Consider the following 21,616-nt stretch of genomic DNA (forward strand, 5'->3'; position numbering starts at 1 on the left):
GGAATATAAGTACATTTATAGTTTTGCACGGTAAACTAGCAGCTAGCTACAATAATCACAAGTTTATTGAGTAGTATTAAATGCATATACTTATTTGTGCTCTTAAAAGAAAAAAAAGAAAAAGAAAAATGCTTGGGCCCGGCGAGGTGGCTCACGCCTTTAATCCTAGCACTCTGGGAGGCCGAGGTGGGTGGATCGTTTGAGCTCAGGAGTTCGAGACCAGCCTGAGCAAGAGTGAGACCCCATCTCTACTAAAAATAGAAAGAAATTATATGGACAGCTAAAAATATATATAGAAAAAATTAGCCGGGAATGGTGCTGCATGTCTGTAGTCCCTGCTACTTGGGAGGCTGAGACAGGAGGATCCCTTGAGCTCAGGAGTTTGCGGTTGCTGTGAGCTAGGCTGACGTCACGGCACTCACTCTAGCCTGGGCAACAGAGTGAGACTCTGTCTCAAAAAAAAAAAAGAAAAAGAAAAAGAAAAAAAAGAAAAATGCTTGTACAGACTTAAATGCATAGTCTAAAAATGGAATTTAGCTGATATTTAGTTGGGAGATGAGAGCGCAAGGAGAATTAATGATATGCAGATTTTTAGTATTTCATTCTGCTGAGACAAGATTTTTTTTCTTTTAACCTTTTTCCCCTGAGCTGTAGGTCTCCTTTCCTGTTGGTTAATTAAAAAAAAAAATCTTTTAGATAAATTGTTGAAATGAGTAGCTTGGTAGTTCCTGAATGAATAAATAGTTTTATGTACAAGTATAAATTCTCCTTAAACCAGTCTACACAGTTTCCTTTTTTTGTGTAATATGCAAAAATTTGTCTTTATTGACTTGTGGGACTTTTATGTGGCCATAATGTGGACTTGGTTTTCACGGCTATAGGGAGTGTGGGTGTGTATGTGTGTGTATATATCTTTACAGTTTTTGTAATATGAACATGTAATTTAGACTGATATGCTGATATTTTACTTTAACTCCTAAGCAGCAATTCGAACAAAAATCAGATTTGGTATTATATTTTTCTTTCACGTTAACATAATCATGACCTTTATAATTCTTAAAAAGTCTATTTACATACCAAATAAAATGATTTTGGATGGCACACAAGAAGTGTTTGCCTATGGTTTTGAAATAATCCTAGCCTGAACAACATAGTGAATCTATTTTATAGACTAATTAGGTCATCTTCATTAGAATTCCACATTTACATACTTGAATTCATATGTTAGCATTTCACGTACGAAGTAACCATCTTGGGTTAATAAGATCCTTATTTCTGGCCGGGCGCGGTGGCTCACGCCTGTAATCCTAGCACTCTGGGAGGCCGAGGTGGGTGGATCGTTTGAGCTCAGGAGTTCGAGACCAGCCTGAGCAAGAGCGAGACCCCATCTCTACTAAAAATAGAAAGAAATTATATGGACAGCTAAAAATATATATAGAAAAAATTAGCCGGGCATGGTGGCGCATGCCTGTAGTCCCAGCTACTCGGGAGGCTGAGGCAGTAGGATCGCTTGAGCCCAGGAGTTTGAGGTTGCTGTGAGCTAGGCTGACGCCACCGCACTCACTCTAGCCTGGGCAACAGAGTGAGACTCTGTCTCAAAAAAAAAAAAAAAAAAAAAATCCTTATTTCTGAGCTGGTGTGTAGTCCTACCACTAAGTTTATTTCAGCTATAGTCATTGTTTTTTGTGTGTTTTTTTTTTTAAAGAGACATGGTTTTGCTCTGTTGCCCAGGCTGGAATGTAGTGGTGTGATGATAACTCCTGGGATTGTTGTGGCTAGCTGCTAGTTTACCATGCAAAACAATAAATGTACTTATATTCATCTTCTTTTTTAAGGGGGGACTAAATACACGGCACGGTACCAAGAGGATGGACATAACAATAGAGTTTTGTATACTGAAAATCCCTCCCTAAATCTAGGAGACTTCTATTGGAGGTTTTTACATTGGCAATCTCCTGCCATTGCTTCTTGAGTAGCTGGGACTACAGCCGTGTACCACCGTGCCCAGCTGAGCAGAATTTTTTTTTAGAGATGGGATCTTGCTGTGTTGCCCAGGCTGGTCTTGAATTCCTGGGCTCAGGAGATCTTCCTGCCTATGACGACCTCTCAGACAATCTCACCTTTTCTCATTAGGCTCTATGCAAGTTAGTCTGTTCACTTTTTCAAACATACCATGGTTGGTCTTGCCTTAGGACTTTTACACTGGTCGTTTCCTTTGTCTGAATGGTCTTTCCCAGATCTTGAGCCTAGCCCCTTAACTTTAAGGTCTCAGCTTAAATATCACCTAACTCACCATGCAGTTTAAAATCGCTTCCCCATTACTGTTTTAATTTCTTCATGGCATTTCTCAGTCCTTGAAATTATGTATTTTTATATATATTTCTTAGGAGAGCAGGGACCTCCTTTGTCTTGTTCCTGCTGTCCACAATGCCCAGAACGCTACCTGGCACCAAACAGGTGTGCAGTAAAGTGTTGAATGGATGAAACCAGCTACCAGTCTCATCTGTTCTTTGTTATGAATGATTTTAGTGTACTAGTATTTTAAACTGTCAACAGCATATTTCTTCTAACCTAGGGAAGACAGAAACTGGATCAATCAGACAAAAGCCTGGCTTTAGAACAGGGTGGGACAGTTTGGGACCTGCTCTGATCCTCAGCGTGTTCCGTGGAGCCATGGTGTGCTGGAGTTGGTGAAGTGCCTGCGCCTCTGGCTCCGACTCCGCGCTCGGTGCCATCGTCTGGCAGCTTGAAACTGGCCGTGGTGGGACAGTTCCAACATGAGAATGGGCAAAAGCTACCAATCAGGGCTCTTTTTTTCAAAAGAGGTGGTGGTTCAATATTTATCAGGAGACCACTGGGTGGGCCCATGTGAAATTGCTGGTGTTTGCTTGACTATTGGCAATTTCTTATGTTTTAACCTAGTAGAGTTACCTGTTTTGGTTTACAGGTAATTTCTTCGTAGGAGTTACTGAAATTACCTCAGTCCTTTACTTTCTTTCTTTTTCAAAATTATGTTCTCTTCACATCTGATGATTACTTTGAGATTCATTTAATGCATATAATTAGCTATGTATATGTTTGTATGTTAATTATTTAACTGCATATCTAATAGTTTAGCTTATTCCAAAGCAAGCACAGAAGATCTTCAGATTCCTCTGAGAGTGTTCTTGGTTTTGCTACTGAGCAGTAAATAAGCCTTTTGGAAGGTGTTCCTTTTCTCGTCAAGAAAGCAGATCTGATTCAGTTAGTGATATAGCATTATCTACCCTTTTTTTCCCCCTATGATTTACATAAATATGTCTGAGTTCAGTTCTTTGGGTTTTTTTTTTTCTGGCTTTTTTCTTCTTTTGCCCATTATTACTCTTGAAGTGCTTGCTTACATTTTCTGATCATTTACTTCTGCTACTCCGTGATTTCTTCTACAAATAAATGTCACTAAATCAATGAAATGATTCTGTCTTGTTTCTCGAGTTTTTTCCTATTATCTTTCCTATGGTACCTGGACATTCCAGCCCATTTCCAACCCTCCCCCCAGCTCTCCAGTAAAGAGACATGAAATTACAGGCATCATTTTCTTATCTGAGGAAGTTTATTGTTTAAAAATTGAACTTTGTTGGCTCAGGGGAATTTATTGGTATTTCTGGAGCAACATTTGCTTTATGTTAATTCTCAATAAGTGGATTTGAACTGGTGGTATTGAATTATTATAAAATATGACACCTACGTTTCCTATCCTCTAACTCAAATTGTTCTCTCTCTTATGTACATACGAAAAAAAAGTGTTTAATATAGAACATCAGAAAGTACATATAAGGTAAAGAAGAAACCTTTACTCCTACCACCGCAGGATAACCAACCACTGGTAATATTTTGGTGAATGTCCTTCCAGATAAATCAGTGAATATATGCTTTTTCACAAAAGTAAGATCTTATTATACATAGTATTCTATAACATTTTACCTTAGCAAATATTATGATCATATAAGCATTGCTTTTTATTACTTCAGTTTGAAAGGGTCTTATTGGAAAGTGAAAATTTTGTTTGACAAAGGCAAAGCTGTCAGTAAAGTTGTGATTAAAAACAATGGTGTTGGCCGGGCGCGGTGGCTCACGCCTGTAATCCTAGCACTCTGGGAGGCCGAGGCGGGTGGATTGCTCAAGGTCAGGAGTTCGAGACCAGCCTGAGCGAGACCCCGTCTCTACTAAAAATAGAAAGACATTATATGGACAACTAAAAATCTATATAGAAAAAATTAGCCGGGCATAGTGGCGCATGCCTGTAGTCCCAGCTACTCGGGAGGCTGAGGCAGTAGGATCGCTTAAGCCGAGGAGTCTGAGGTTGCTGTGAGCTAAGCTGACGCCACGGCACTCACTCTAGCCTGGGCAACAAAGTGAGACTCTGTCTCAACAAAAAAAAAAAAAAAAAAAAAAAAAAAGATGGTGTTTATGGAGAGCAGAATGTGGCAGAGTCAACTGGAGACAAGAATTACTTAAGCAGTAATTTTTTTCTCAAGAGCTCTGTCACCATTGTACAATAGCCTGATTGTTTTATACTAGCTAACAAAAACCGTTCCTAACTCTATGTAAAGTAGAATTATTTTAAATAGCCCTATGGTGAAATATGGGCCTATAAATACGTTCATATTTTTTAGACTGCCCAAGTCCTACTGATGTCTTAATGTTAAAATACTTCTAGAAGAAAAATGTGTTTTTTTGACAGCCTTCATCTATGTGTAGTATGGCAGTTTTATTAGATATTGCTACCCTTGTTATGTGTCAGGGTGAGGAAGTTCTTAGAAAAAGAAAATTTAACATGTAGGAATTCTTATGTTAATGTTTGATTTGACTTTTGTTTTATGACTGTGAAAATTCTTGTGGAAGAATTGCTGAGATGTATTGGTGTATTGCATCCTTGGAAATTACCAGTCCCAATCTTCTCAAGTAATTGTTTGGGTCTTAAGGTAGCAATTTTTTTTTGAGACAGGTCTTACTCAGTTGCTGGGGCTAGAGTGCCGGTGGAGTCGTCATATCTCACTGCAACCTCCTACTCCTCGGCTCAAGCGATCCTCCTGCCTCAGCCTCCCGAGTAGCTGGGACTACAGGCATGCGCTGCCATGCCTGGCTAATTTTTTCTGTTTTTGGCAGAGATGGGGTCTCACTCTTGCTCAAGCTGTTCTTGAACTCCTGAGCTGAAGGGATACTCCTCCTTCGGCCTCCCAGAGTGCTAGGATTACAGACACCAGCCACTGTGCTGGGCCATAAAGTAGCAATTTTTAAAGCCAATCAAAGATCCTTTAAGGGTTTTATAATTTAAATGTTTTTTCCTTTGCCACAGGAAAGGTACCTGTTACCTAGGGTAGAGTAGGCTGTCGATGTTTTGCCTTGTTTTTAGCTATGTCCTTTTCTGTGTTGTATTACTGCTTGCTCGCAAGCTCTTGTAGTCTTTTTCTGTTCAGTGGCCATTTCTCTTACCCCGCAATGCCACATCCTGGACGGTGCATGTGTTGCAGAAAGCACTTCTCACAGGGTAAAGAAGAATAAAAAGCAGTGTAGTCACTGTGGACTTTTTTACTGAGAAATGATGTATTTCTTGTTTAGAGACTGGCAGTGTAGTCACTAAAAAATGTTTTTCATCCACATTCTATGTTTGTGAATGGACATGCAGGTGTCTCTGTTTGTTGGAAGGTAAAGTGAATCTTGAGATAAATTCGAGAAAAGTGTTTAGAATTATTCCATACATTTTGCTGTTTTAAAAAAATGTTATTTTTTAAAAAGTTTCATTCCACAGTGAGTTTTTAGCCTCCTCTTTTTACATTTATTTTGTTTTTGTAAACTGTTCTAAAGAAGCTTAGAAACTAGTCACACAGTAAGTGGCAGAACTCACATTTGAAGTCCTTTCTGATTTTTCAGAGTCAGTAAGCTTTGGAAGCACTGTAAAGTGGCAGAAAGAATATGGACTTTGGAGGTAGACACACCTCAGTTTGATCCCTAACTCTGGCACATATTTGCTGCATGGCAAGTTCTTACCCTGGGTGATTTTTATTTTCCTTTTCATTTAAGTGAGGGTAATAGGCTTATTAAGATTAAAGGAAGTAATACATGTAAAGCACTTGGCTTGTACAAGATGCTAATAAATGTTTCATTTCCTTTCTGCTACACCTTATGGTTTTAAAATATCTTGGGAGCCACTTGGACATTTCACTTGAAAGTGAATTGCAGTCAGGAAACTGGAAATAGACGTAACCCAGGTGGACTCGCATGGTAGTGACCTTCTTAATTTCCCTGTCTGAGAAGCAGAGTGGTTCTTATAACTGTTCAAAATATTTGACTTCAAGTCAGGTTTTATTGTTAAAAGCTGAAATGGAACCCGTTGGGATGAGTTAATTATTGCTGACCAAAATGTCAAGAAAGTAACTATTTCTACATTTCCTGAGAAATTGAATCATTTGTGCTGTATCCATAAGGATGGTAAATTTTAAAGGCTAAGAACTGACCCTTTGGAAAGAAATATATGATGAAAATACGAGGGGAAAGTGTTCAACCAATAATAAAAATTTTTTATCAGATTTAAGAGATGCTGATTCAGACATGCGCACAGTGACACAGGTGATAAATGCAGTGCTGGAGGGAGTACAAATCTGTGGAACCTGTTTCAGAAGCACTTTGGCACATGTCACAGAGCGGAACTTAGTACTTCCGAGAGTACATCCTAAGGAAAAAACCCATTTTTCTGTTTTGCGGGAGTGAGGGGAGAAATTATTGTTTTTATTGTAACAGCCTTATTGAGATTATTCATATAACATAAACACCTTTTTCAAGTACATATGTCAGTGTTATACAGCCCTTGCCACTAATTTTACAATATTTTCATCACCCCCCCAAAAAAGAAATCAGCAGTCATTCCCCATTCTTCCCTCTCCTCAGCCCCTAACATATTTTGTCTTTCTAGATTTGCCTCGTTGGACATGTAATATAAATGGAATTATATGCTGTGTGGCAAACTGGCTTTTTTTCATTTAGCATAATGTTTCAAGTTTGATCTGGACAGTGTATATCAGTACATCATTCTCTTTTATGGCTAAATATTATTCCATTATAGGATATACAACATTTGACATATCTATTCACTAATGAATAGATAGTGAGTGAGTGAACCCAAACAACTGTGATGAACAACGCTGCTATGAAAATTCACGTACAGGTTTTTTGTGTAGATATGTTTTAATTTATCTTGGATATATACCTAGGAGTGGAATTGCTGGATCATATGGTAATTCTACATTTAACATTTTGTGGAGCTGCTAGACTGTTTTCCAGAGTAGCTGTACAATTTTACATTTCTGTCAGCACAGTAGGTAATATGTGGCCTTTTGTAACTGTCTTCTTTCACTTAGTATGTTCAAGGTTTATCCATGTTGTATGTATCAGTACTTTCTTTTCATAGCTTTATAATAAACCTTGAATTCACATGGTATAAGGTTTCTAATGGCATTCTTTTTCAAAGTTATTTTCACTATTCTATCTTTTTGGCATTTCTGTGTGATTTTAGAATCAACGTGTCAATTTCTACAAAAAAGTCTGCTGGGATTTTAACTAGAATTGCGCTGACTCTATTGCTTAAATTGGGGAGAATTGACATGTTAACACCATTGACTGCACTGATCTATGAACATAGTATCTCTCTCTATTTGTCTTTGCACATCATTTGATAATTGATTCATAATTCATATTTTTCATATTATAAATGAACTTTTTTCTACAGTGTCAGTTTCTGATTGTTCTTTGAACAATTGCTTTATAGAAATAGAGTTCGTTTTTGAGTATTGATCATGTATCTTGCAATGTTCCTAAAATCACGTTAGTTCTGCTAACAGTAGTCTTTTGGTTTTCCCAATTTCATTATAAGATTTAGCATAGCCTCTGAGTTCCTTGTCAGCTTAGAGTTGAAGAATTGCGTAAGCTTATGAATTGTGATATCAATACCTTGCAAGGAGTGATGTGCAGCATCCCCAATATTTGTCTTCATTTTCCTTTTAATGAAATATTAGTATTCCTCATAATATGGAACCTTGACATTTCAAGCTACTATTATTTAAGTAGTTGAATTTATAGGCAATTTCAGCAAAGTATTTGATTCTGAGGGAGGAATTGCTGTTTGTTTTCATGGCTGGAATTCTAGCCATCTGTTCAAATTATGTATTTTGGAGGGTGAATCAATTGCCTTGCTGATGATTTTGGGGGACAAGGAGAGTATATGGTAAGGACTTTGATGTTTGTGGCTTGAGCAGAACTGTGTGGACCATGGTATGATTTATTGAGATGAGGAAGAATGAGGAAGCAGTGGATTTAAGATTATCAATTCAGCTTGGACAGGTTAGATTTTAGGCCTGTTTGCCTACGGTGTTAAATGCTTATAGGTTTATTTGGGTGCTTGTAAATGAAGAACTATATTTTAGGTTAAAAACAGGCCTGAGGTCCCATAGCTAGTCATTTACAGAATTAGAACTGAGGTCTTGGGTGCTCTGACTAAGCCCATGTTGTTATTCCCTTATGCTATATTATATCCTCAAGGCAGAAAAACATGCCTGGCTTTGGCAATAATAAAATGTTCCCTGGGAGCTACTAGAAATATGTAGCAGAGTGGAAGCTCAGCTGCCTGTGGAGTCCAGGCAGGTAACCGTGAGCCAGGTTGTAACATGAAAGAGTGGCCTTATCTTTGGAGAACTGCAAAGTCCATGCCCCACCTAGAGGGTTCACTGTTAATCAGCTCCAGCAGATTATTACCATGTGGGAACGTGGGTGCAGTATTGCCAGATTTTCTGATTTTTCAAGAGAGCTAGAAGTGTTGATTTTTCACGTGAAGTCTTCTGATTTATAAATGTAGGTAGCTATCCTTTAACACACTGTGGAGACCAACCTTGTGTGGGTCCAACAAAAATATCTGTCTGCTGAATTCTGCTTACTGGCAATGTTTGGTAGGGTTGTACCGGTATACTGTGGAAGCAACAACATTTATATGATGGGAAAAGGGTAGTAACCACATATAATAAGCACATTACAAGTGTTGAAGTGTTGCTTAGTTTAAACATGGTGCTTAGTCTGATGTTTGAGTTCAGTTTTCATATGGATCAGTTAATTATAGATGGGGGAAGGGGAATTGCTCCCTGTAGCTTTTTGCCTCCTAATTGCATGCTTTCATTTGCAGATAGGGCCGGTTTGGAGTGTGTGGATTTTTGAGTGAAACCTCTTCCCCAGATGAGAAGAAACCTTCAAGGAAGAGCTACTGGCAGTGAGTCTGCAGAGTCATCTGGATGAGTAATGTGGAATGTTCTAAGCCCAGATGTAGCTGAATGGGTGACTTCACTGATGAGGAGTGGTAAGTCTGATTGTCCCCACTGATAATTAAATAACCTCAATCCTTTCCATAAAAATAGGACGACTTCTGCATTCTTAGCATTTACTGATGAACAGTAAGTTAATTTTCGTATCACTGGGAAAGACAACAGTGCAGTTTAAGAGAATTCTTTATCCCTATCAGTGTATTTAATGTATGATTTCAGAATTTGGCTTTCTTTTTCCAGTTAGGCACATCTCTTCCTTTGCTTATGTATTTTTCTTTTTTATTTCTTCTTCATTCCAAGGCTGGAAATATTCTTGAAATATGCAGCCAACACTGAAGCGATGGTCATGATGGTTACTGGTATCCATGGTAATCTTAGTTATAGTGGATCTCATTCCCTCTGGAAGTGATTGTTCTAGTAATGGATATGAGAGACAGTTTTGGCTGATGGGAGATAAAAGAGAACTCTGCAAGAGGCTTCTGGGGAAGGTTTTCTTGCATTTGAGAAAAGGAAGAAAAAAGATGGTCCCTCTTCTCTCCAGGGCTGGTTTTATCTGGATGTGACATCTGGGACTGCTGTAGCCGTTTTTCTAGTAGCTCGAAGGTGATGCCTCCATGATGGAGGGCAGCACCAACAGGATCACAGAAAAGTAGAACTGGAGCCCCGTCTACTGTGCCTAGAGCCACCCTACCTGAATTGCTTTATTGTTTAAGTAGATTTGCCTTGAGATTTTCTGTTATTTGCTATAGAAATCATCCACATTTGTTTGATTTCTTCCTTTTCTGATTACCCAAAGCCCTATCTTTTAGTGTCTCAGGCATTTCTACTTGATTATGTTTTATGCTGTTCAGGAATGTTTGAAGTCAAAGGCTATGTTTATATCCCTATCGTGTCTGACATTAATGTGCTCTTCTTAGTGAATTCCTGAGTACATATTTGTTGAACTGAATTTTTTGAATGGTGGAGTATTTGAAAAACCAGTCCACGGAATTGAATAGAGATTTTCTTCTAATTCACATCCTTTTCTTTAACCACACTACTTCCCTCTAGGATTATTAGTGAGGTTTGACTTTTTATTTAAGATGACTAGTGTGTAATATGTGTTCAGGTGGTTAGTTCTAGTCTAAAACATACTGCTTGGATTTTGCCTTTTGTTTTTGTGCAACTTTACCATCAGAACCAGAATACTCCTACATGTTTGAGTATTGGCTTTCAGTCTAATAAATGTAATTTTGCTTTCTTCTCCATTATAAAATCTGAGGGTAAACTTTGTGTTTTCTGTGCTAATTGTAAGACTGAGGGACGTGAACATTAGGAAACAGTGCAGGAATGATTTGTATTTGGCTTTGGAGTGAGCATTCACAGTAAGATTCCCTAAAGTGCGCATCCCCCACTGTGTTCCTAGGACCCTGTGTTTTGGGCGGGGCAAGAGAAGAGGTGTGGCGGTGAGTGTGGTAAGAGGGGTCTTGAGCCATAGGATGGATTATCTAGTTGCTTATATTTTAAGGCTGTATGAAACAAACCACTTCTTTTTTTTTTTCTTTCTTTCTTTCTTTTTTGCCACAGTCAAGATATACCTGTACTCTTCTATCTTTTAAGTTGTTATTATAATCTCAAAAAAGTATGGGGTAAGGACTTCTTTTTCTTCTTGAAAATCTATGGTGTTGCTTTCAGTTATGTTAACAAGAACAATCATGAACTTGTGGTTTTGATTTTACCAGGTAATCTAGTAGTACATTTTGAATCCTTCCAAAAGTGATTTACATTAAGGGAAAATTTTAATTTTTTTTCTTGATAGGTTGTGATGAAAATCTGGGAGAGTAATTTTTAAGAAGATAGGGAAAGTTATATTATGTGCTTTACCCATCAGTTTAAATGCAGTAATATCGTTGTTTAGTAATATAAGAAATTTAAATCACTAAGGTCAACTTTAATGTGCTTTGTTTCATATAAGTTTTGATGGGTTTGTAGGAATGTATCATGTGTCTTACCTAAGCCAATCACGGCAGGCATATGACTTAAGCCTGATCAGTCAGAATGAATCTTAGGACATTTGCTAGGAATGCTGGGATGAAGGCACTTTTTTTTCTGAATTTCAACCTGAAAATGTAGTCATTGAACTCCTGGCAGTTATCTTCTGACCATCAAAGGAAAGCTAGTTGAATAAGAAGTCAACACTGAAGGAACAGAGTGGAGAAAAACCATGCCCTGGTCACCTCAGTTGAGCTGCTAGCTCAAGCCTTCCGTGAAGGTGCTATGCCTTTACACTTTCAGTTATACGAGTCAGTAAACACCTTGTTTAATCCAATTTGCTTTGGATTTTTCTCTTACGTGTATGTGAAAATGTCCTGATACATCTTTCTCATCACTCATTCCATACCTTTATAATAAGAGCTCAAGTAACTCACTAAATCTTGAATTGTCAATTAGGCAAGTAAGCCTGTAAAACAGTTATGCCGGGTAGCAGATAATGCAATCTACTCACTGATTTTTTTTTTCAGTACCAAATACAAGGACTAAGGTGGTAAACAAATATGTAGTCCACGCCATTGCAAATGGAGTTTGTTGTTAACTCGATGAGACTGACGTTATGTGAACAGTCTTACTATGAATGTATTCTTATCAACGGAAGTTAGGGTCCTAGAAAAAAGGAGCATGTGTTCATCTACAGTGATTGGCCCTTTGGCAGGGACTCCTGCTGAACCCTTGGCACCTCTAGAACTGTAAAATAAACAACTATGGGCAACTTGGAATCTGGCTGACTTAAAAAAATCAATACAATAAGTCAGTATTAATCATTTTTTCATAAGGAGAGTTTATAAAGGTGCAAGACCACAATCACTTATTCAAAATCTTGGGACCCACATGTGTTTTTAAATTGCAGAACTTTTTATATTTTAGAAAGTTTAATTTGGTAGACATCCCTCATTATCTGTGAGAAATTGGTTCCAGGACCACAGATGCTCAAGTTCCTTATATAAAATGGCATTGTAATTACATATAACTTACACACATCCTCCCATATACTTTAAATCATTACTTCTAATACCCATTATGATGCCTGTATATCACTTTATTCATGTGACAAATTCAAGGTTTCCTTTTTGGAACTTTGTGGAATTTTTTTCCCTGATAGGTTTTCTATCCATGCTTGGTTGAATCCCTGGATACAGAACCCATGGATCCTGAGGGTGGACTGTACATACTGTGTATTTAATGTGACTTCTCTGCTGTGGTTTGGATGTGATTCGTCCCTGTCAAAAAAATCAGTGAGGCAGTGTTGGGAGGTGGGGCCTGGTGACAGGTGTTTGGTCAGGGAGGTGGATCCCTCCTGAGGAGACTAATGCCCTCTCCAGGGAGCATGTTCTCTCCCTGGTGGGAATGGATCAGTTCCCCGAGAGTGGGTGCTGTAAAGTGAGGGTCCTCTCCTGTTTGGTCCCCCTTCACACATGCCTGCTTGCCTTTCCGTTTCTCCATGTGCTAGTGCAGCTGAGGCCTTTACCGGCAGCCGAGCTGATGCTGGTGCCATGCTTTTGGTCTTTATAGCCACCAGAATTGTGGGCCAAATAAACTTCCTTGATTTATAAATTACCCAGCCTCAAGTATTCTGTTAGAACAACATGAACAGGTAAGACAGTCTTTTTTTTTAAGGAATGGACAGGTGGCTTTTTTTTTCTTTCCTAATAATACAGATAATAATATCTTAACATTAGTTGAACTACTAAATAAATACTAGGCTCTGTGTAAAGTACTTTTCTGTATTATCTTAACTTACCTGTTTAATAAATTGTATTCATTTATATACTTGAGAAAATTTAGAGAGGTTAAGTGACTTTATCAAGGTTTATTCAGCTAGGAGATAGGAGAATTGAGATTGTAACCTAGAGCTTTTGGCTCTGAGGTCTGTGCCCTTAACCGCTGTTCAGACTGTGGATTGTGCTGTGGTGCTCAGGGCCAGTGCGGAAGGCATCATGTCTTGCCCACTGGGTTACTGTTCTTTTCAGCAGGGACTTTCTTGAGTACATGGTGAGAGAGGAAGGGAAGGGGGAAGAAGGGACTGTCTTGAAATCTTACTGTACAGGGAAAAAGAAAATTTTTAAAATGTACTTTTAACTCATCACATATGACAGCTACATGATGGGCTAAAAAAATTGAAACATATCTCTGATGCCACATTTTCTAAAATAAAATTCTATCAGTGTTGTCTATCAGAAACATGGCAAGGGTAATCGCAACCCAGTGTCCACTCCCAGGTTCAGTGTGGGCACATCCGTGAGTATTTTCTGAAACTTGATTCCTGGGATTGGGATTCTGGGGGTAAGGATAACGGCACGTTAGTCTTTTAAACTTTAATTATGAAGTTCTGGTCTGTAATCCTAGGACTATTCACTGAATTCATGAAATCTTTAGAATTATAATATTTTTTAAGTCTGCCCATTTGAGCAGAAAATATTTGTTATTTTCTTCATTTTTATTTCTTTAATTGGTATTGAGATTTAACATTTTTGATGTATTTTTTTTTTTTTACCTGTTTCCATTTTTCCTTCAGGATTTTAAAAGATTTTAAGTGGTCTTCACAAATCTATTATTCTTTTGGAAGAGAGATGTAGAAAATTAAAAGGAATGGACTCTGGAGCCAGATTGTTTATTGCATTGGCTAGAACTTCTAGAACATTGTGATTATAAGGAGCATCTTGTCTTGTTCAATAATTAATGCTGGCCGGGCGCGGTGGCTCACGCCTGTAATCCTAGCACTCTGGGAGGCCGAGGTGGGCGGATTGTTTGAGCTCAGGAGTTCGAGACCAGCCTGAGCAAGAGTGAGACCCCATCTCTACTAAAAATAGAAAGAAATTATATAGACAGGTAAAAATATATATAGAAAAAATTAGCCGGGCATGGTGGCACATGCCTGTAGTCCCAGCTACTCGGGAGGCTGAGACAGGAGGATCCCTTGAGCTCAGGAGTTTGATGTTGCTGTGAGCTAGGCTGACGCCACGGCACTCACTCTAGCCTGGGCAACAGAGTGAGACTCTGTCTCCAAAATAAATAAATAAATAAATAATGCTTCTGATGTTCCATTAAATGCTTACATTTTTGGAAGGTTTATAATATTTTGACATGGAGTATTTTTTTCTTTTTTAAGATGCACCTATGTCCTAGGAACGATTAAGCATTATGTCTGCCTTTGAGTGTGCTTTATAAATGTGAAAGAGATCGGTTTGCTGGTTAAGACTTTTTAAAATCAGAAGTATATGTTGAATATTGTCAATTCAATTTTGACATCTGTATAGGCCAGAATTTAAAGTGTGTATAAAATGATCTTAAAAAGTGTTTAATTGTCACTGTGTTGCAGTTGCTATAAACTAAAAATAAAGTTACTTTTATCTAGTTAAACTGCACTGTAGTTAATCTCTGGTCGTCTACAAATATTTAGCTTCTATGGTAGTTTCAAGAATATAGTGCTTATTTTATTTTTGTGCTTTTAAAAATATAGTTTTATAAAATTTTGACTTATATTTAATTTATATATGTTTTATTAAAATATCTATGTGGTCCTAATATGTAGGAGTTCAGTGAATATTTGTTGAATAAGTTAATTTTTGTAATTATCTGATTAGTGAGTTATCTTGATAGCTTATTTTTTCACTGGTGATAGGAAAAGAATATAGCAATTTTAGAGATGGAAAAAACTCAGAAACTATTTATGCAGTATTAACAGTTTTAGTTTCCTGGTTTCGTGGTCATATGGCTGACTTCTGATCCTGATTTCCCATTCTGACTTGATAGCATCTTGCTATGCGTACCAGTCTACTAGAAGCAATCTGTTGGGTTTAGGTATTGAGCCCCCACCCCCCACAGAGACAGAAGGAATAATCTGTTCACCAAATGTGAGAGAATGTACACATTGCAGAAATTGAAATTTTTTAAAACCCAGAAATACAATGGGATATTTTTTCACACATCAGCCTTAATGGCTCTGAGTTTCTCCCTTTCTAAATGTTAATATCTATAAAGAAGGAGTTTGGGAAACTTTCAGGGAATAGAATAATTGGTATTAGCTCTTCAGTTTTGGGAATTTGATCCAATGTGAAAATCTTCATCTATAGCTAGAAAAAAATGTATATAAATATATATATTTTTAAGAGACAAGGTCTTGCTCTGTCATCCAGGCTGGAGTATAGTGGTACAATCATAACGCACTGTAACTTTGAACTCCTGGGTTCAAGCTATCCCCCAACCTCAGCCTTCCAAGTAGCTAGGACTACAGGCATGCACCACCATTCCCAACTAATTTTTAAATTTTTTTGTGGACATGAGGTCTCACTATTTAGCCCAGGCTGGTCTCAAAGCAGTCTTCCTGTCTTGGCTTCCCAAAGTGCTGGGATTATAGGCATGAGCCACTATGTCTGGCCTATAGATAGAAAATATTTTAAAGTCTGATACTAGTTTAAAGTTTAGGGAGTGGAAACTGATACTAAATTTCCAGTTTTTTAGTTGATGGTCCAGTTTAGAGGTATCTGGAAATAATTGCCATCTAAGTGGATACGCTTATGTAAATAGAGTTGGTGACCTTAATTAATTAGCTGGCCATTGTTAGGGTGAGTGCTTTTCATACACTAAAGCTCTGCCTGTCACTTCTACAAGCCTTTTTGGGGCAACACATGGTAGCTCACATCTGTAATCTTAGTACTTTGGGAGGTGGAGACAGGAAGATTGCTTGAGCCCAGGAGTTTGAGAACAGCCTGGACAACAGCAAGACCCTGTTTCTTTAAAAAAAAAAAAATTAGCTGGGATTATGGCGCATGCCTATAGTCCCAGCTGACCTAAGAGGATTGCTTGAAGCCAGGAGTTTGAGACTGCAGTGAGCTATGATTGTGCCACTGCAGTCCAGCCTGGGCAACAGAGCAAGACCCTGTCTCTTAAAAAAAGAAAAGCCTTTAGTTTTTTTTCCTTGTGAGACAGAGTCTCACTCTATTGCCCGGGCTAGAGTGCCGTGATGTCAGCCTCGCTCACAGCAACCTCAGACTCCTGGGCTCAAGCAATCCTTCTGCCTCAGCAGGGGGTCTCAAAATGCATTTTGAGAAACAGCCCTGCGCATCCAACTGCAGAACAGTGGTGCCTGACACAGGGCAAGGGAAGCCACTGCACACAGTGCAGGCCGCGTCTAGCAGCGGGCTGCAGCCTAACAGTGCTATGTATCAGTGCAGTTATCCTTGTTAGGGAGATCAGTAGTTCTTCCCAGCGGCAGAAACTGCACTCCAAACCACTTTCTATGGCCCTAGGGTAGAGGACAACTGCAGCTGAAGTAAGAGGTTCAGAATTCCATTCTATACAGGAACTTAAAACTCGGTGGTTTATTATAGGTTTAAGAGAACCAGAATGACATGAGACCCTGGGTGTGGGGAGGAAAAATTAACACTGTGACTTGAAAAGATCATTCTCTCACCTTCCACTCCTAATTCACTTAAAAGATCAGTATTTCAGGTAAATATACTAAGTTGCATAAAATTAAAACCTATGTGACTAAGTCCCAGCTGAAAGGAATGGGCTCAGAAAGGCTTTTCTAGGCTTGGCGCTGTGGCTCACAGCTATAATCCTAGCACTCTGGGAGGCCAAGGTGGGTGGATCACTCGAGTTCGGCGTTCGAGACCAGCCTGAACAAGAGCGAGACCCCCGTCTCTATTAAAAATAGAGAGAAATTATCTGGCCAACTAAAAATATATAGAAAAAAATTAGCCGGGCATGTTGGCGCATGCCTGTAGTCCCAGCAACTCAGGAGGCTGAGGCAGAAGGATTGCTTGAGCCCAGGAATCTGAGGTTGCTGTGAGTGAGGCTGACATCACGGCACTCTAGCCCGGTTCATACTCATCTTATGTATCCTTTCTTAAATATGTCTCTTGTAGGGACTATATTGCTTTATGATTTTTTAACCCACATAAAATCTTTGGCCTAATTTCTTTTTAAATTGGCAAGTTCAACTCGTTTACATTATTGTAATTCTTTTTCTTTTCTTTTTTTTTTTTTTTGAGACAGAGTCTCACTCTGTTGCCCAGGCTAGAGTGAGTGCCGTGGCGTTAGCCTAGCTCACAGCAACCTCAAACTCCTGAGCTCAAGCGATCCTCCTGTCTCAGCCTCCCGAGTAGCTGGGACTACAGGCATGCGCCACCATGCCCGGCTAATTTTTTCTATATATATTTTTAGCTGTCCATATAATTTCTTTCTATTTTTAGTAGAGATGGGGTCTCGCTCTTGCTCAGGCTGGTCTCGAACTCCTGTGCTCAAACGATCCACCCACCTCGGCCTCCCAGAGTGCTAGGATTACAGGCGTGAGCCACCGCACCCGGCCTGTAATTCTTTTTCTTTTTGAGACAGGGTCCTGCTCTGTCTCCCAGGCTAGAGTGCCGTGGCATCATCATAGCTCACAGCAACCTCCAACTCCTGGGCTCAAGTGGTCCTCCTGCCACAGGCTCTGGAGTAGCTGGGACTATAGATTCATGCCACCATGCCCAGCTAATTTTTCTATTTTTTGTAGAGATGGGGTCTCGTTCTAGCTCAAGCTGGTCGTGAACTCCTGGCCTGAAATGATCCTCCTGCCTAGGCCCCTGTTGTAATTACTCTAATTGGGCTTACTTTTGGTCCTTTTCCCCCTTTCCTGCCTTTCATTGCATAGGTTGAGTATTTTTTTCTATTATTGTTCTTATGCTGGCTGTCCTTTAGACCCATTCCTGTTTATTTCTGCATATTGGTTACACTTAAAGTAGCTTTTTCTTCCCCCACATATGACAGATACTCTAGCGCACTCTTATGTTCTCTGGATGTGTGTCCTGACTCCCCGTCCCCAGTGAATGTATTGCTAGTATTTTAGGTCAGAGTTTTGTTTGATATGAAGGCATTTGACTACTTTTACTTTGTCTCTCTCTTTTTCTTTTTCTTTTCAATATTCCTCCAAGATTGTGCTTAGTGGGCTTTATATGACATTCTGAGGCTTTGTGTTCTTGGGAATATTTTTGCCTAACATATTGGAATGATATTTTGTCTGGATGGAAAATTCTAAATGTAAAGTTCTTTTAATTCAAGACTTTGAAAATAGAGGTAACAATCCTTTACCTGGAATTCCAAAATCAAAAAAAGATCTGAAAACCAAAGGACTTCTTGTAACGCATTTGGCAACAAAACCCAACAAGCTGACATGAGGCTATTTATGGCTCATTTGGCAGAAGAACCCAACCTGAACTGTCATGAGGGTATTTATGGCTTTTATTCAGCTCATTTAGTGAGTATTTACAGATTTTGCTTCAAAATATTAATGAGTTCAATTATGGGTTAGTGCCTTAGACACTGCTCTGGATGCTACATAATATATGATATATACCATATTACTTTTGTAAAATCTGAAAAATTCTTGTCTTAGTCTGTTTTGTCTGTCTGTAACAGAATACCACAGACTGGGTAGTTTATAATGAATCAGAAATTTATTGGCTCACAGTTCTGGAGGATAGGAAGTCCAAGAGTGAGAGGCTGGTATCTCGCTGGGCAGAGAAAGTGAGGCAGTGGGGGAACTCGCCCCTTTATAATGAACCCTTCCTGATGGACGCACTCTGAGTGCAGGGCCAGCATGAATCCGTCCGTGAGGGCTGATCCTTAGTCCCAATACTGTTGCATTGGATATTGAGTTTCCAACACATGCTTTTTGGAGGATACATTCAAGCTATAGCAATTTTAAATTCTGAAAAAACCCTTGCCTCAAGAAGTATGGATTGTGAATTTGGGTTACTCCATCTTGTATCCAGTGTTACCTACTGCGATATATATTAATCTTATTCTTTTGCTTTGGCGTTGGTCTATTCTTTTCTTTCAGTGTTTTCGAATTTTTTCTTTGGTGAACTTAAATTTTCTAGGAATAGTTTCCTCTGTTATTTGGCTCTTTGAGCCCTTATAATATTGACTTCTTTTATCTTTAATTCTTGGAAAGTTACCCTCATTATTTCTTGAAATGCTTTATTTCTTCCCTCCTTCTGAAACTCTGATTATCTGGATATTGTCTCTTTTTCATGCTCAATATTTCTACTTGATTCTTTTTCGTTGTTTCTTGTTTCATTTCGTAGTGTTTACATCTCTCATTGACTTCTCAGGGCTGTATTCTTGGATCCTCCATTCCAATAATTCTACTTCAGATGGCATAAATTGTTTAGTGTGTTGTCTTTCTTTTACAGTAGTTTTATGTTCCAGATGTATCTGTTTGTCTATGTCCCTTGGGGGGGGGTATTAGTTACTTACTCTAATGTGCATTGGAATTTGTGTCAGTCCAGGTGAGTTTAAGGAGAGGAAGGGCCTGAGTCTCAGGTCAGCCAGCCGCCTGGCACCGCTGAAGTGCTGTTGAGTCTCCTCTTGGCTGATGCTGCATCAGGCAACTTCTGATGAGGGTTTGCTTCGTACACTCTCAGAATGAGTAATATCGGGAAGAGGCAGTGTCCTTAGATCGTAACTCCCTCTCAGCTCCGTACCCCTGGCCCTTGCTGCGGGAGCCCGAGTGGGGGCAGGAAGGGTGAGCGCCCGAGTGGTACTGTACCTGTTTCCACAGCTTTCCCCCACAGGGCTTTTGTGTTGTCTGCATTTTATCTTGCTGCCAAAGACATCTAGGCTGTTGCTGCTAATTTCTGTGGTGAAGGGACAATCAAGGAGGGGCAAGGGCAGAATTCGAAAAAGCTTTTAGCTAATCTGTCTTTTAACTCCGACCTCTGCTGCCCTTTGCTTCTGGTCAGCAGTTTCCTCTCAGATAAGTTCAGTACAGCTTCTGGTATCTCCAGCAGTTTCTGTTTGTTTTTGTTGCTGCTGCTATTACTGTTCCTGGAATCTGGATTTACTTCCATGTTTTTTCCTTCCCAGGGTTGATTCTGTTGGGACCAGAAGGCTGTGACAATTTGCAATCTTGATAGGAATTGGATGACCTCATTTGGGCCAATAAGGTTACTTACACAAAGATTTCCTCAAAAACATGAAAATCTTTAGTTAAAAAGTGTATGCAAACAAAATGAAAATAATGATGTACGGGTTCCTGTTATCTATTGCCATATAACAAACTATCTTAGAACTTGGTGGTTTTAACGAGCAATTCTTTTATTAATAATTTACCTCTGATTTTTGAAGGTCAGGAATTTGAGCAGGTATTGGTACTTCTTCTTTTATTTATTTATTTATTTTTGAGACAGAGTCTCACTCTGTTGCCCGGGCTAGAGTGCCGTGGCATCAACCTAGCTCACAGCAACCTCAGACTCCTGGGCTTAAGCAATCCTCCTGCCTCACCTCCCGAGTATATGAGACTGCAGGCATGCACCACCATGCCGGGCCAATTTTTCTATTTTTTTCTAGAGACAGGGTTCCACTCATGCTCAGGCTGGTCTTGAACTTCTGAGTGCAAGCAATCCTCTTGCCTTAGCCTTCCAAAGTGCTAGGTTTATAGGCATGAGCCGCAGCGCCCAGTCTCATATTCTTTTAGTAAAGTTGTAAAATTTTATTATGTAAGTTTGCATATTTCTTGTTAGATTTGTTCTAGGTATTTTATGGATTTTTTTTTTCTATTTCAAGTCCTATTGTTATATTTTCCTAATTGATTAATATATAGGAACCTAATAATTTTTATATGCAAATTTTTAATCTAAACACCATACTGAACACTTAAATTAGTTTTTTAAATTTTATTTTTGTTATTATCATTTTCTTTTTTGTGATGAGATTTTGCTATGTTGCCCAGGCTGGTCTTCAAACACCTGGATGCAGGTGATCCTCCATCCTCAGCCTCCCTAGTAGCTGGGACTACAGGGATGCACTGCTGGGCCTGGTTTTCAGTTAGTTTGATAGTTGAAATGCTTATTGTCTTCCAAATAGTCTCCACATAGTGGCATTTTTTAGTTGTTTTCTGATATTTAAACTGTTTATCCTTTTGGAATCTTAACTGAATTAACTAAGACCTCTAGTATAATGTTGAATACTGCTAGTGTTGGCTGAATATCCCTGCTTATCCTGACTTTTTATAATCGACCATGTTATCAAAGATTACATTTTCAACAGCATTTTAAAAGATTGTGGAACACTTGAGTCCTATTGCCATATTAAGTATGCCTTGTAATTTTTTGTTGAACATGATGATATACTGGGTAAAAGGAGCCATGATAAATAGGCATTTATTGTGAGGTTTTATGTTTATCTGGTTGGGGTTTAGGCCGTTTTACTATTTACTATTTACTAGCTTTAGGTGTTGGAGGATAAATTTTCCT

At 38.9% G+C, this 21,616-nt stretch overlaps 1 protein-coding gene across 4 annotated transcripts in view; it reads left to right on the forward strand.

The window, feature by feature from the left end:
* LOC138378679 (uncharacterized) overlaps positions 1-21,616 on the forward strand; it is a 138,280-nt gene that overhangs the window by 91,222 nt on the left and 25,442 nt on the right. The window contains exon 2 of one of the 4 annotated variants that reach the window (XR_011231957.1): positions 9,206-9,376. The exons of 2 other annotated variants lie outside the window; for them this stretch is intronic. The gene's annotated coding sequence lies outside the window, so the exon portion shown is untranslated. Of the gene's footprint in view, positions 1-9,205; positions 9,377-19,914; positions 20,309-21,616 lie in introns of those variants that run through there. One more of the 4 variants, XR_011231960.1, reaches the window with a different exon arrangement.

This window comes from Eulemur rufifrons, chromosome 30, assembly GCF_041146395.1.
Source record: "Eulemur rufifrons isolate Redbay chromosome 30, OSU_ERuf_1, whole genome shotgun sequence".
Classification (NCBI taxonomy): Eukaryota; Metazoa; Chordata; class Mammalia; order Primates; family Lemuridae; genus Eulemur; species Eulemur rufifrons.